Source organism: Ambystoma mexicanum, chromosome 12 (genome assembly GCF_040938575.1).
Source record: "Ambystoma mexicanum isolate Mex_15411 chromosome 12, UKY_AmexF1_1, whole genome shotgun sequence".
In the NCBI taxonomy this organism is placed as follows: domain Eukaryota; kingdom Metazoa; phylum Chordata; class Amphibia; order Caudata; family Ambystomatidae; genus Ambystoma; species Ambystoma mexicanum.
Window position 1 is genome coordinate 565,233,748 of NC_090936.1, and position 17,522 is coordinate 565,251,269.

Here is a 17,522-nt window from a genome sequence, read left to right on the forward strand (position 1 = left end):
TGTTTGCTATATATTTATTGTTTGATGTCTTTCATTTTAGCCGGTCAGATAGCACAGTGAGTAGAGGTGCTCACTTTGACATCTGACGCAGGTTCAAATCCCAGCCGGGCCAAAATCTGCCTTTCATCCTTCTGAGGTCGATAAATGCGCACCACACACCGTAGGTAATAATAAGCAGCGCTCTGATGCCTGAGGGTTCGTAGGGCTATATAAATGCTAAATTATTATTATTATTATTGTATGTACTAGCTTCTCAGTGGTTAGATACATTTGGGTTGTAGTTCGAAAGATCGAAAAACATAATAAAACATAAATAGGTGAAAGTCATGGTCATATAGGTCTTGGAAAAGGGTTGCAGGTGAACCCCCAAGAGCTTTAGAAATGGACTGGAAATATGAGGCCCCCAAGGATGTTGCCCAGGTTGCTAGAAGAAGTCGAATAGTGTCTGGAGTCAAATGATTTTGACTGCAGTGCCGTCTCTGCAAGTGAATTCCCTGGGGAATCCACAAGAAAAATGTCTGTAGTGTTGTGTGACCATTTTCAGGTGACTTACACATTGAAGGGCAATACAGCAGCAGAAGCACCCAGATCTGATCGCATGCAGCTCTGGTGAGGAGAAAGGGATGCAGGATAGGATGCAGATGTGGCCCATGAGAAGGAGGAGCTGCAAAGGCTCAGGTTAGAATGTCCCCTGGAGGAGCAGTTATTTTTTAACAGCAGCAGCAATAGCACTGGAGTTTCACCAGGCAGCAAGGGCACACGCTTCATGTCCAGCCAGGATCATGGGTCCTGAATGTTTCTGGGGTCCTCCTTGGGCTGCAGGGCTGGAGGTTCCAGACATCCCTGCTGATTTAAGAAGAGGAAAAGCATGAGTCATGTTTCCCTTGGACAGAAGAGAGAACAAGCTTTTTCCATGAAGGCTTAGGCGTGAACACACATCCACGGCAAAGAGCCTCCAACAAAGTTTTCAGCCCTCTAACTACACTTCAAGTAGGTTCCAGGTATATTTCCTCTAATGGCTCAGGATCTCCTCTAAAGAGAGAGAGAGAGAGAGAGAGAGAGAGAGAGAGAGAGAGAGAGAGAGAGAGAGAGAGAGAGAGAGAGAGAGAGAGAGAGAGAGAGAGAGAGAGACTTGCCTCAACTTCTCGCTGATGACCGTCTGCAGGTGGAGGCAGCTGTGGTGTGAGCATGCACGGTGCGGCTGGTTGACAGGGCCTCACATAACTGGGCCGGTCCCTAGGGGGGGCCTGCACATCCAGGTGAGTGGAGGGTCACTATGGAGTCCCATTAGAGCCCCGCTAGTTTCCTCACTTGTGGGCAGCAGTGGCTGACTTTCTGCTTTTGTGCCTCCTCTTGCAGCTCAGCAACCCACATGGAGGGAGATGAGACGACAGTCAGAGGTGGAGGCAGAAGGCAGAAAACTTGTCCAAAGGCATCTACATGTTCAGGCAGGTGGCATGCTGAACCCCCGATGCACCTCCAATTCTCCAGTTTAGTTAAATCTGCACATTTTGAATGAGAATGTAACATAATGTGCTGTGTGTAGAGTGTAGTGCGGCCTCCCTGATTTTGCCTTTTACTGGAACCTCGAAACCTTGGAACCTTGGTAGATCCTAAACAGCAACTTGAACATACTGAATATTACCACATTATTTCCAAAAGAAAAAAAATGCCTATCACGAGGTCCTCAGGATTCATCAATCAATGTTGATATCTGCATATACAAATGTCTGTGTGAAACAGGGGGACAACTCATGTAACTCAATTGATATTTAAGTTAAATCTGCCATGTAATCTTCCTTGCAGCCCAAGATTACCAACCTATTTGGACATGATAGTTATTCTCAGGCGTCTGGGACAGCTGTAAAACCTTTGCCAGTCAGTTCTTCTCATCTGAAGCAAAGAATTTTCATGCCAAAGGATGTCTGCCCAAGGAAACATCATAGGTCACCAATTGTGAGCAGCAAAAATATGGAATTAATCTGAGACAAGAGGAATATCATCATCACTAATGTAGAGAAGCCAATGAGGAGTGAACCAAGAGAGGCTAATAGCGCCGGGGGGTTTGGCGGTAGGGCTAATACTGCCAGCGGTAATACAGCCGGCATTACCGCCCAACTCGTGATGAGGCCCTTAGACCGGTTAGGCACGGCCTCATTAGAATGCTTGACTTGACTTGCAATAAAGATGGTGCTTTTGCCTAAAGTCCTTTATATAATTCAATCGCTCCCACTTAGATTTACTAAGAAGGCCCTCAAGCACATTGACAGAATCTTTAAAGATTTTATATGGGGTGACGGCAAGAGACCTGGGATCCTACAATATATTTTAATGCGCGCTGTGCGAGAGGGAGGGTTTGGGTACCCCAATCTGGAACATTATTACAGGGGATTTTTTGAAAAAAAAATCTGCACCCTACTTCAATGAGGGGGGATGACTGTTTGCCATTATGGATGGTTTTAGAAAAAATAAATTCCCACCATACTCCTTGCGCAATGTTTATTCTATGGGGAGAATGCCCAATTTACAAGTAAAGCTGAGGCAACTAGAGATGCGCTAGTGTCATTGATGATTAATGGTGGTAAAAATGTGTGGTTCCATTATGGGGCTTCTTTGTGGTATAACCCGGGACTTCAAATTGGGAACAAGACCTTATGCTAGCAGAGCTGGATAAAGAAAGGGATTCTAATGGTGTGTGATGTATGGAATGATGGACAAATGGATTTTTTTGACACCTTGAGGAGAAAATTTGGCTTAGGGAGAAGGGAACAAAGGCATCATGTAGAGTTAGAATGCCTGCTCACACAGAGACAGGGGATGTTACATAGCCAAATGGGAGAGAGGCCAATGATTTGCAACATTTTTTATTCCCCTCCGCGTATGGTTTCAACTTTTATGAGACTGATGCCTACGGAGGACTTGTGTATTGCTTTGTGGGAGAAATTACAGCAAATGCAGATTAAATAACTGAGTAGAGACATTACTGCAAAAGAGTGGGATAGTTTGGCAAGAGTGGGTACAAATTCAAAGATGGACTTTAGCCTGCAGCTTTTTCCTCAGAGGATTGTGTGCCGCTTTTATTGGACCCTGGTATGGATGGTTGATATGGATATGACAACTGAGGAGTCTTGCTGGGGTTGTGGTCGGATGGGGGTTACCTTATTAGACATGTTGTGGAATTGTCCAAGGGTGGTGAACTTCTGGGGGGGAATTCTTGGACAGGCTGCACATAATTGTGGGAGTAGTGTTTCCAAAAACTTCTTACTCTGTAATTCTACTCTCAAAAACAGGGAGATGTCAGATAGCTTGTGATCATGGTAACTGGATAAATAGAGTATTGGTGGTGGCTACCAAACAAATTATGAGGGTCTGGAAGACAAGGAAAACACCTAAAGTGCAGGGATGGCTGTCTGATCTGCAGACTTCTTCCAAATATGAGATGTTAATGCTACAAAAACAGAAACGAGATAGTCAGTATTTGGAAATATGGGGACCTTTTGATGAAATGTATAATTGAGGCTAGGTTAATAGTATGGAAGTTGGATGGATTGGATGGATTGGGGAGAAAGCGTGATTTAGAGGGACGTGAACTCATAGGAAGATAAATGTGATTTGGTGGTGTTGTATTGTCTATTTATGTTGTGTGTGTATTGTCTGGTTTGTTTTTGTTCTTTATGTACACATAGTAATTTGGTTATAGGTTATTTATAGTCGATAATTTGTCAAATTCCTCAGTGGTCCTGTTGTAAATTTGTTTATATTCTTGTGAATAAGAAATTAACTGATTGATTGAATTTTAACCCATATTTGTCTCTTCTTTACTAATCTAAGTTTGTAAACTTGAAATGACAAATAAAGAGTTAAAAAAAGGATGCTTGACTTGAAAGTGCTTTATAGGACGCAGGTCAATGAATGGTGTCTCTAGTAACAGAGACTGTACTGTTGTAGGTTGTGGTAAAAGCAATCTTTCCTCAAATGTTTCATCTCATTCCAAATCAAAACCGTGGTGTACTAACCGTAGTTGTACAAACCCTGCTAAATCTAAGGTAATCTCATGTATCCCGCGTCATCATTTATTGGGCCAAGGCAATCTCTAATTCTAACTCCCGCAGTCTAACAAACACAACCAATTGCCTTCTCTAGATCATATGTAACCAACATGCCTACTGTAACAAGTGCTATGATGCCCTAGGGCCGTCCGGCACTATACAAAACCAAATAAATAAATAAATAAAAATAGTCAATCGAGCATATATTACATGTTCTGTATACCTTCCCTTAAATGCTCGTTGCCCCAATAGAGTCATAGTACTGGTCATCAGCAATGATAAGTGTGAAAACAATGGAAGAGACCATTGTAATTTCTGCATGTATACACATGTTGCATCTGCTTCATTTTTTGTCTGTTTATGAAGTTTGTAACTCTGATGCACCAAAGGCCTCTGGTCAAAACGTGTTCAATAAACACTCTAAACTCTAAAAGTTATCAACTCGGTCAGGAAGCAGCAGAGGAAGCAAACTTCAGGCTATAGTAAATAAGGATATAAATAAGGTAGCAGGCGCCCCTCTCTAGAAAGAATATGGCATGATAACCTGTTCAGTGGTTTTTACCCACTTTGAGAGTCCACAGACATTGCTTTTTCCTCACTGTACTTTTCACAAAGGAGGAATATTCATTTGCATGTCAGTCTTTGTCACGCCCACAAGGGCAGTCCAACACCGACATGCCAGGCAAACCTCCTATGAACAAGAGTACCAAAAGCAACCCAAGACACGTGTTTCAGCCTTGTTAGGCCTCATCCGTGAGGTGGAGATGTGCCTCTCTGAGCCCAGTGAGCAAGGTTCACGTGTCTGGGGTTGCTGTTGGTAGTCTTGTTCAAAGGAGGTTTGGCTGGCATTAATCTGTGTTGGACTGCCCTTATGGGAGGGATAAAGACTGACATGCAAATGGATATTCCTCCTTTGTGAAAGGTACAGTGAGCAAAAAGCGAAGGCTGCGGACTCTCAAAGTGGGAAAAAACCACAGGACAGGTTATCATGACATGTTGTTTCTAGAGAGTCGTGCCTGCTACCTTTTGTGTACAGTAAATAAGTAATACTCACCTCTGAATGAAGATCTGTGAATGACTAAGTCCATGAAGGAAGAATAGTGCAGAGTTGTGGAGGCAGACTAAGATAGAGACCATAGACATAAATGACGAGGATCATTGATGGAGTTGGAGTAGGAGGACCCTGAGATGTGATCATGGCTATTTGAGAGAGCTGCAGAAGTCCAGACGATGATGATGCAGCGAACAGTCCCAGCACAGTAGCAGCATTGGCTGTGGTAACAGTTGCAGGCTACAGGGTCTGTAGGTAAAGAAAGCCCACACTAATGAAGTAACGGGCCAAGGTTACAGATGAGGTTAATGGACACTTAAGAGACAAGCCTCAATGCAGTAGATGTAGCATTAGCAGGAAAAATAAGTTTGCAGACTGCTAACCCCTGGTTAAAGGAAGCAGCTGCTGTGGTCTGGATTCAATGCTGCAGGCAGGTATAGTCAAAATTCTCTTTATGAAAGGGCAGCAGCAGAATATGACCTGAGGAGTACAGGAGAGCAAGTACATTTCAACAGCAGAAGCAAACCTTTTGGGTCTCAAGCAATGGAATGATTCTCCAACTTCTGGCATGGTAATACCCATGGCTACGTGTTTTAGGGGAGCACAACAATTTGTCTGATTGATATAGGAGAAGGATTGCGGCAGTCAGTTGCTTCTGATTGTGGAACAGCTCAGCTTTGCCTTGATGGGGGATAAGGAGTCCAGCAACAGAGCTTCCAGTAGGATCCTCAATGCAGTCTTCATTTCCATCTGAGCATTTCGAGGCAGTAAACTAGCCAATGGTGCAGGGTCTCAACAGGCATGAATCCCCACAGACACGTGCACAAACACACAGAGATACACATGTCTCTGGGTGACCGTAGCCCACTAATCAAATCCCAGCATCCATTCGAACAGCCAGCAGCCTCCCAATCAGTGAAGGTCTGCCTGACTCCTGTTCTTGGAGCGTGTAGATTGTAATATTTTAGTAGATTACTCACAATTCCGTATGAGAAGAATGATAGGTACTAAACTGGCACCATTTTCCATTTTGAATTACCTTAAAATCTGATGGACGCCAACATCACCTTGGCACTTGTACTTAACATCTCATTGCTTTTCGACACAGTTAAACACAGCACTTTAATTAGAAAGCTTGAGGAAATCAGGCTCGATGGCACAACTCTACAATTGATGAGATTCTACCTAATGGATAGAACAGAAATCAACTGGATACCCCCTTTCAGTTCAAGCACACAACCTATTACCTGTTGAGCTCCCTAGAGATCAAGCCTCTTGTCACTCCTCTTCAACATCTATATGACCCTTTTAATGAAGGTCAAAATATATTATGGTTTTACTTGTTACAACTATGCAGATGACAAACAAATCATAAACAAAAGGACTGACCATGAAAACTCCAGTACTACTCTCTGCAATTGCCTTATGCAAATAAGAGAATGTTCGATGGCCACCTACCCAGACAAAGCAGAAATAATGAAAGTCTCACTTCACACCTTACCTGAAACACCTCTACTATGGCCTTTGGAAATGAACAACTGCCCTGAAGCATGTAAAGTGATCAAGAACATAGGCATATTAATGGACAATGGCCTCACTTTGGAACCTCAAGACAATGCAATATTGAAAAAGTGCTTCTACCATCTCCTCAGTACATGAGGTATTATGCCTTACTTCTCCCTCACACACCATTAGCTGGTCGTCATCTCCTTGATTCTTTCAAATATCGACAATGCACACAGCATTCACCTAGGTATTCTTGACTACTTTGCAAAAAAACGTCAACGGATCTAAAACACAGCTACTAGACTACTACTCAGACTCAACAGGGAAGAAACACATAACACCAGCGCTTAGACCAGCCCACTGGCTACCAATCAAACAAGCATTGGCAAAGCCAACAGTTTTGGCTTGCGTATAAGTGTAATGCATTTGCCAGGAACTGCTATTAGATGCTCAGGAACTCGCACCATGTTGCACCTCCTACCATCAATAGTCATCTAAAACACAGCTACTAGACTACTAATCAGACTCAACATGGAAGAAACACATAACACCGGCGCTTAGAGCCTGGCAAGTGTCTTTCCCATGCCTACATAAAAGCCCAAACTGTTGGCACTGCCAATGCCTGGGATGACCAAAAGATCCTAAATTGAGGCAAATCACCATTTTAGAAACCAATTTAAGTTGAATATGGACAGATTCCCATATAATACAGAAGCACATCCTTTGCTTTTAATATCCTTGCAATACTGCATTCAGAGTTTGGGGGGAGGGGGAGAAATACAGGGTCAAATGGCCCCTCAGTCTGGTGAAGAGGAAGCAAAGAAAATACATGGCTTGCCATTAAGAAGACAAGGCAATGCAGCAGCCTGTATTATTCGCCAAAGTAATGTATGTTTAGTTAAAAAAGGGCATGCATCACTTAGAGTATATTGGCCTAAGCCTACACAGGGCCTCCTTGCTTTTATAAACAACATGTTATTTTTGCTCGAATAGCGGTGGCTGTTACTCAGATGGATAGACTTGCACGCAATAGTTACGTTTTTTTTTTTTTTTTTTATTAATTTGTTTGGCTGATATTCAACCTTTCAAATATTTGATATAAAGCAAGCACAGTAAAACACAGGTTAAAGGTTAGTTATTTCGACTCTAACAACATGTAACAACTTAAAATTCAATACATTTCATCTTTGACATACAAGGCAACATGAGATTGTCTAATATCTCCTTATATTTGCAACAGTTTCATCTAATGGAGGATAGTAGTTATAAATTTAACTAAAGCGATTAAAATCGCTGGGCGTTCACTATTGATTAGTAGGCCCCAAATTTCATCCTCAGAACGAGAGCAATAGAGCTGTAAGGAAGTTTTAAAATATATTTGCCGTAGTGTTTCCAATGTAGAGCAGGATACTACTAAATGTTTAAGGGTTTCAATACAGTTGTTATCTTTGCAATACCGACACCATTGGTTTTGCGTTTGGTTCTTATCACGTCTAGATAGAATTTCGTGTGTGGGTAAAAGATTAAAGCGTATTCTCATCATCTGAGCTCGTACAAAGTGTGAGGGACTCTGTTGTAAATATTTTTCCATTATACCCACTTTTTTGGGGTAAAAGGTGGTCCAAGAGAAATCAACTAAATTTACGCAAAGATCTTGGGTCACAATCCAATCATGTAGGAGCAAAGTTTTTTTCGCTTTGGTTGGATTTGCGATTAACATCTGCAAAGAGATATTAGCTTCAGTAAGCGTGTTAATTACATTTTGAAGCCAAGCTTTTGGAAATCTGTCAACAGATGTTAACAAATAGTGCGCTAGAGTGTTTAACACATTTTTTTCAGAAACACCAATTAGACATTTTCTAAAAAAGCAACACATTTTCCATAAGACATAACAATGGATCGAATTTAAGCCCAATTCAAGTCTCAACAATGCCGTTGGTGTACAATTAGGTAATCTGAATACCAATTTCCAAAACGTGCCTTCAAGCTTATCCCAGTATTTTCTAGATTGCACTTGTTGGGAATCAGCTCCGTAAGATATGATGGGAATTACTTTTTGTTTATAAAAAAGCAGCACATGTTTAATTGTGAATTTCCCATATTTATGCAAAATGATAGAGGCTTGAGAGGCTAAAGACTGAATTTTTGCTTTTAGAATAGATAGTTGTAACTGGGGGGCTATGCTTCCAGTAAAGTGTATGCCTAAGTATTTGTAGGTGTTAACTATACAGAGATTTCCATTATTTAGTCTCCATTTGCATCGTTTGAGTTTTGCCTTGACTTTATTGTTTTTTTGACAAATCAACACCTGCGTTTTTTCTGTGTTGATTATCAGATTATTCGTTTTGCAATATTTTTCAAGACATTGGATCAGATTTTGAAGGCCTCTGGGTGTTTGGGATATCAATACTAGGTCGTCAGCATAAAGTAACCATTGAATTCTTTGTGATCCTAATTTTGGCGCATCACTTACTGTTTCCTCAAAATCTGATCCGAGATCTAAAAGGAAAAGATTGAAGAGCGTTGAAGCTAAAATGCATCCTTGTTTTACCCCTCTTTCCGATTTTACACTTCTGGATAATGATCCTTCAGTGGATAACCTGATCTGAATCGTTGTGTCTGAGTGAAGTTCCTCAATAATGCGGAGTAGTGAGTATGGACAACCAAACCTTCTTAGTTTGGAAAATAACAAATTTCTGTCAACGGAGTCAAAGGCACCGCGAAAGTCGACAAATGCCATAAAGAGATTTTGGTTGCAATTGATGTATTTAGTTTTTAGTAGATTAAGAACAAACATGTTTGGCGTCGTGCCAAGACCTGAGACGAAACCAGTTTGGAAAGGATCACGCATATTAGCTAGATTCATCCAAATGTTCAGTTCTTTAAGGACAATCCTGGTATAAATTTTACCAGGTGCATCGAGCAACGCAATGGGTCTGTAACTTTCAGGTCTTTCACGATTACCCTTTTTGTACAATGGGACTATGATGGAATGTTTCCATGATTTGGGTAGAGTTTGGGAATAATTGATTTGTTGAAACAAGGAGAATAAAATGTTGGACCACAATTCTGGGTTTAGTTTAAAGATGTAATTAGACAGCCCATCTGGTCCTGGAGCTCTTGAGGGACTTATAGTTACGTTTAGTCGAGTATAGGCGATGTATGTAAAGCAGATTTTATCCGACCATGATATTAATTTGATAGGATCCCTGATCTGTAAACCGGTGGTTAAATCGGTCTCTCCTCATAAGAAAAAAAGTGCCAAGGATTTCCAGTTGATGAGCACATTTGGGCTGAAACTTTCACACGCCACAAATTGCAGATGGGAGGCAATGATCTCAAACATGCAGACACACTTTCCAGTTAGAAAAATAATATTTGTCTCTGAACACACACTCCCTGCTGCAACCGATGCTGAAAACGATGCCTGCGAGAGATGTTCCTTGCAGACCAGGGTCTTAAATATATCTTAGGCTGCTTTTAAAACATTCATGCGGAAAGCCACGCCTAATGCAGCTGATGGCCTCTTTGAGCCCACTGAAAATACCGGGCTCTGACAGAAAGCGAGGCGGGTGGTGCCCGTCACCCCGAGGGCAAACAAAATAAACACATCTATAAGAGCACATACCGCTGTTTACACAACGTACACATTCAGCCACGGCAGAGCAAGCACCTGCTGCCGCAGCCCAGCCAGCTCTTCCTCACGGTGCTCCAGCACGCACAAAGGTGAGGACGTGAAGTGGGCGTGTCCTTGTTTATAAAAAATAAACGATGTAGCGGGGGTGTTGTGGGGAGTAAAGGTGGGCAAAAAAGTCAAGTGAGATATGTTGGTGATCTCTGCTGCAGTGTTGTCATTTTGCAGTGTAGTAAATGACGCATTGCTATTTAATGGTACTTGACCTCGGGAGGATTAAAGGTGCATTGGACACGGCGGGGATTCAAACCTGTGCCAAATAACACACGTGACCCCTTAGGAAGAAGAATTTCGTGGTAGGATGGTGCAAGACATTATGCAGAGGCCATACCTCCTATGAGAAAGGAAGGCGGAGCTTGAGAAGGCAGTCTGCCAGGCACTTCAAATATGACTTTTGTAATATTGTGCTGTGTAAAATGGAGCAAACGGGGCACAGAAAACCGCCATGCCAAACAACAATAAGGAGCCATGCTTACTGAATGCAATCCAAAACAAAATGGCTTACTTGGAGAAACAAACAGAAAATGCACAGCCAATCACATCCTAATGACCTGACTAAACAGGTGCGGCTTACATCAAAAACCCTACTGCAACAGTACACAAATCAATAGATGTACATTTTCAGTGCCATTTTAAACCAAAACATATTATTACACTATCTTGTTTATTTGTAATAAAAAATGTCAAATGTGTAACATAGCTTCAGAGCCGCAGTAAATATGTTTTAAAGTATCAATCAAGTCAAATAACATTTACATGGCAGCCGCCATGTTGGAAGTAAACGTGACTGACAATTTCACCCCACATCAGCAAATCAGTCAAAGAGTGCAAAAAGAGGTGTGTTTTTCCCACAGATGGGTGACATGGGAGGAAAATCCTATTGATTTAACTTAGAGATGGGAGTAAATGGGTGGGACACATAAGCCAAACACCACATATCCATCCTCATATGCCAACCTGCATTGAAAGGCATTACAACAAACCTGCATCCAAAGCCCCTGTTTCAAGCTCTTATGTTAAAGCTCTTATTTTAATGACAGTAGTTTCGACTTTATAGGTAGCGCTTTCAGCGCCAACTTATAGCCGAAACTAAAAAAGATCCAGTTCAAGGCTCTCTCCATCACCCTCAGAGAACTTAAAGTCAAGGAACAGACTTCCTCCAAAACAAAATCTCACTCTACCAAGCAACCGGAGACCAAAAATTGAGAAATGGCATACTACTGTAAACCAGAAGATTTTTCAGTTAAAGACACAGTGACTTTGCCTTCTACACTATCATGCTCAAGCACTGGAATATTATACCAATGGAATCTGCACCCTGCAGGACCTCCAGAAATTCGGGAAAGGTGTAAAGTGCTGGCTCTTCTATGCTTTAAAGACTGAAAGTTTATCCTACACCCATCAAGCAGCGGAAACAACACTTCTCAATAGTTCGACTTTCATGTGGAGACACAGGCCCTCATTACGACCCTGGCGGAAATGGGAAAACGATGGCGGAAATGCAATACCGCCATCGAATAGCGCTCGGTGCGACTATGACCCGTCACCGCAAAGTACGAAGCCATTAGCGACACCGTAGTGAACGCCAACGCTAACTGCACTAAGCACGCGCGCGCGCGCCATGCCAAACCGCAAACACCACCATGGTGCAACGGTACGCCAATTCCGACCCTAGCGGACATGTACCTAACGCCATCAGGCCTGGCGGAATGGACCATTCCGCCATGGCGAGAAGTACGGCATCGCGAATCAACCGTAAACGGCCCCACTGAGTGCCTGTACACCGCTCCCTGCCCACAAAGTACAACTCCCTGTAGGTGCAAAGAAGTCACAATGCAACCATTGAAAAGTACAAAGCACCCATGCATGCCAACGAACAAAAGCAACACAAGAGGTGCCAATGGGAGCTGCAGGGCACAGATGGCACGAATACAGAAGCCATCCCAATGGACATGACCACAGTCCCCCACCAAGAAACGCACGCAAACACAGGCACCTGTGCCCAGCAACAATCCGAAAACACATCATTCCACCAGTCCACCTGGCTGACCGGCATCTGTTACACAAAACCCAATCCCCCGCCCCTGAGCATGACAACATTCAAACTGTCACATTGGCAGCCCCCATCCCTGACCTCACGGGCTCAGTAGGCAAACGCGCCCAGTACAGTACCACGCAACTAAACCCCGAAGCAGGAACCCAATGCAGATCTCCTCACAATACATCGCCCCACAAATAGGCACATGCCACATCACTTGCAAAGAAAAACGCTACACGGGCCAAATCAGATCAGAAATTTAATGCACAACTAAATCACCAAGCCCATACAGCCATCAGGCCACGAACTCAAAAACACATTTCACCATTGAGGGCTGCATCCGCAAGAAATGACCAGCCACCACTTGTGTGACGCCCTGTTCCAGCATGGTACACAGAGCCACATTCACGTACTAAAAGGCTACATGGAAGCGCACACAACCGCAGGGCCGTCCCAATGTGGAGGCACTAGTCCAGCTGAAATGCCGAAATGTTGCTCCGAGCCACCAATACGGCGTAAGGGCATGTGGGCCACTGGCGATCGTCCCATAAGATCGTAATGCTGCTCCACCGATTAACACGAAGCAGCAGGTGTCGGGAGTAAAATCCATCTGCAGGAGTGGCATACAGATGGCAGTGGCAAAAGGGGAGGAGATACCTGTCAACCAAAAGAAAAGAACAAGAACAGAATGGCCATCAGAACCACATACGAACAACTCACTTCAATGAGCACACGAAATCCACAGCCATATGCATGCTAGCCCACTCCAAAGGATCATCACCACCCCAAAACCACTTGCGACTTATAACTATCTATATCGAGGTGTAAACACCATCACAAACGAGTGTACCTGTGCATGCGTCTGCCATAACAGAATCCATCAGAGGGGAATGTTAACGTGCATGGACACAAGTGGCTGAGCGCGCGTCGAGACAGGGAGGGCTCAACAAGGCCAGATAGACGATGGGCCCACTATGGCAGCCCTGCATCACATAGCGTAGGGGAGGCGGATAGACCCCAAGAAGCCCTGTACAAGGGAAACTCTGCATCAAATCACCTGCCCATGCATCCATTCATCATACCCTCATCCAGGAATCAAAACGCCTGAATAATTACTCACATGACATTAGAAACATCCATTGAGTCTGTGCGTAATGCAGCCTGCTAAATCCACAGTGCCCCAGCCCGTAAATCCAGTGTTGTGAAGTAACATGTATTTGGGAATGCCCGGCCTCATCGCCCACGTAGCTATTGCGCATCCCAAACTATTCATATCAATCATTGCTCCCTCGCCATGGGCCCTGTCTCAAGGACATAGAACAATAGAACGTTATATTTGCAGACAGACCTGTGGGCATCTCCTCGCCGCTAGCCGGAAACCGAAAGCGCCGCCCTTCGAATTCCTCATTTGCAACATCACGTCGAGAAGGCATCTGTGGCCGTTTGAAATCACTAATTATTCCATCGAGTGCGGCTGTGCGTGAAAATGGCAACTGCCTTCACCCACGAATGGGAAGCCACGCCCGTCGTTGCAACTCAGTACAGTGATGCATGAGGGCCCACCGTTACTCGAGTACTACGTTCCACTGACCCTTCACAAGTCTGTCCGCGACTGCACAGACAGTATGGGAAACAATGGGACCACAGCAGAATGAACATATCAACCAATCTTACACGGCCATCGGGTACAAATACATGAATGCAATAGCAAGATACAAATACCCGATTTGCAGCGTCGTGCGCGGGACATGCTCGGCCAAAGGGGAGAGCAGTTTGCACAGGTGGAATCAATCACCACAGGTGGAGGCCATACAGCCTGGAAACACATAAATTGCACAGCCAGTCTCCTGCCACAACCACAGCGAAATGCTACCGGCAGGACTCGCGATGTTGGCCCTGGGGGACCTGATAGCACTGCAAGTGCTCCGACTCCAAGAGGAAGACGAACAACAACTACAACCAGCCGCACGGAGGAGACGCAGGAGGAGGAGGAGGCCAAGGCAGGGCCAGCAAGGCCCAGCAGCACAGCCACTACCACCACGCAGGCAGCCCGCAATCCCACGCCTCCGAGCACATCCGTTCAACCTCACTGATGAGCAGATCCACACCCTCTACCGTCTGGACCGGGACACCATAGCCGCCATTGTGGACATGACACAGGCTGACCTAGTCAGCATGATAGATAGCCCAACCGCCATCCCACCCCTACTGAAGGTGGTGTCTGTACTACACTTCCTGGCCACTGGCACCTACCAGCACACAGTCGGACAGTTGCATGGCATTTCTCAGCCACTGTTCTCACGGACACTATTCCAAGTGCTCGATGCCCTCCTGCAGCACGCAGACGACTACATCTCTCTACCACGCTCGGAGCAGGAAATAACCAACACAAAAGTTGGATTCCATGCAATTGCCGGCATACCGGGTTGCATTGGTGCCATCGACTGCACCCATGTTGAATTGGTCGTCCCACATGCCATGGAGGCCCAGTACCGCAACCGAAAACAATTTCATTCCCTGAATGTACAAATGGTGTGTGACTCCAACAGGATCATTACGCATTGTTGTGCCCGATTCCCTGGATCAACCCATGATTCCATGGTCTTGAGGAACTCTACCATACCACGCTACATGGAGCGACACGCAGGGAACAGATCCTGGCTACTCGGTGAGTCTCATTGCATGCATGATGATGTGGGGTATGTGATTTGGCAATGTACTGGCAGGAAGGGGGGGGGTGTGCGTACGTATCAATGGCATTCCACATCCTACGTTTCTCGTCCACATACAGGTGATGCTGGATATCCACTGAAGAGATGGCTCCTCACACCAGTCCGGAACCCACGGGACCAGCATGAGGAGGACTACAACCATGCCCACTCACGTACCCGTGTAGTCATAGAACAGGCATTCGGCCTACTGAAGACTCGTTTCCGCTGCCTGAGCAGGTCTGGCGGGGCACTCCTGTACCGCCATGAGAAGGTTGCAAAGATGGTGATGGCATGTGTCATGCTCCACAACATGTGCGTACGTAGAAATGTGCCCATGCCCCCTGACGCAGAACTGCAAGCACCTGATGATGGTCATGATGAGGGTGGGGATGCGGCAGCACCTCATGGAGTCTGCGAGGCACCGGAGGCCCGTGACATCCGTCAGCATCTCATTGATGTATGCTTCTAGCACTCACGCCTGGTGGCTGATACATGGACACGGGACTCGTGGCACTGCGTGTGTCTGGGACATGCACAATATGGACTATACGCCTATGATGGCCTAGTACACAAAGATCAATGTCCACACATCTCATTGGTTGATCGTGCACTTTTTATGGCATATGTGATATCATGTTGAACACCCTATCGACCCGCCACCCAAGTGAGCCCAACACACCCCCTCCACCCTCCTACCTCCCCCCCGAATACCAGTGTCCAAAGATGCTCATTGTCAGTGGCCTGTCGCTATTGCAAGCCCCCTCTGCGGGTATCAGGGGCACCCCTGCCTGTGGAGCGCAGGTTCCTCCCTGATCTACGTTGGGGGCTGCCCTGGACGGAACTTGCAACGGATGATGTGTCTGCCTGCTCACGTCCATGCATGTCCCTAAGGGTTTGCGAGAGCTCAGTGAGCACACGGCGCACTGCGGCAAGTTCGGCACATACGTCTTTGGACGTCGCATGCAGTTCCCCCCTCAGGCTCTCGGTGCTTCTCTCCATTTGGACTCTCAGGCTCTCGGTGCTACTCTCCGTTTGGACTCTCAGGCTCTCGGTGCTACTCTCAATTTGTGCCCTTAGCGTCTCTGTACCTCTCTCCATTTCTGCCCTAAGTGTCTCTGTTGATGTTTCTATGTCTGCCTTGGTGCCCCCACATTCATCGGCATGGCCCTTGAGGAGTGTGGCCATTTGCTGCTGTTGGACGATTAACTTGTCGAGGGACTGTTGCCTCTGCTGGGCCATGGCCATTTGCGGTGGTGTCACAGAGGGGCTGTTGTCCTCATGTTGCCTTGCCACAGGGCTTGGGGGGGATGGCCAGTCGTCGTCTTGTGGCTGCACCTGCGTGGTATCCTCATGTTGTACGGGATGGGACAGACAGGGGGATTGGGACAGGTCATGGATGGATCTGACCTCGACATCCCCGTCTTCTGTGTCCGAGCATGCTGCCATCAATGGGGTGTCACCTATGGTGCTGCTGCCACCAGAGGCAGTGCCTTCTGTGGCATCCATTGGGGGGACCTGTGGTGGTGGTGTTGTGGCCATGCTGGCTGCTGGGGTGCCTGTTGATGTTCCCTCCTCTGTGCTGCTGCCGTGTCTTGATGCGTGCAGCTGAGGTGGAGGGTCTCTGGCCGTTGGTCTTGGCCCTCTTTGCAGGTGTGCTGGTAGGGGTGTCCTGTAGCTCGTCGTTTGGATCGGACCCTGTGGTGGAGTAAAGGAGGGCGAGGGTTATTGATGGGTCTGTGGGAATTGGAATGGCATTGTATCACATGCTTTGGGGTGGTACCTGAGGGTGATTTGGGTCGGGGACTTGGAGGTGCTTTGATTTGTGTGTGGAGTGAGGGTGCAGTTGTTTGGCAGCCTGCAGTTTGGGTGTGCCTGCTGCACGTGTAGTGCGTGTATTAGGGGTTTTTAATTATTTATGTATTTATTGTGGATTTTAACGTGCGCTATCAGGCCGATGTGTGTGGACGTTCTCCTGGACATGTGTTTCTGTTGCACTATGTGGACGCATGGTACTTCACATGGATGGACTGTGTGGATTGTTATATCTGGGCCACCTACCTTATTCTTCGGATGTCTGCACTCCTTTCTCCATCCCTCCGACTCCCTCAATGCTCTCCATTCCGATGGTGGAGGCACAGATTTCTTCCCAGGGGGTCAACTTGATGGGTGATTCAGGACCTCCCCCGGTGGCTGTGGCAATGTTGCGGTTGGCAGAGAGTATGCTGCGGACGCGTATCCGCAGGTCGTCCCATCGCTTGCGGCATTGCTGTGGGGTGCGGGGTGCGGTCCCCACCGCACTTACACGCTGTGCCACCAGAGCCCATATGGCCTTCTTGTTTGCAAGTGCCGTCCTGGTCATTTGCGTGCTGAAGACGACGGCAGCATTCTCCTGGAGGGTCTCTGTTAGCACGGTGAGTTCCTCGCGGGAGAAGTGGACCTGCCGCTTGCGATCGCACGCTTTCTTCGCTACTTT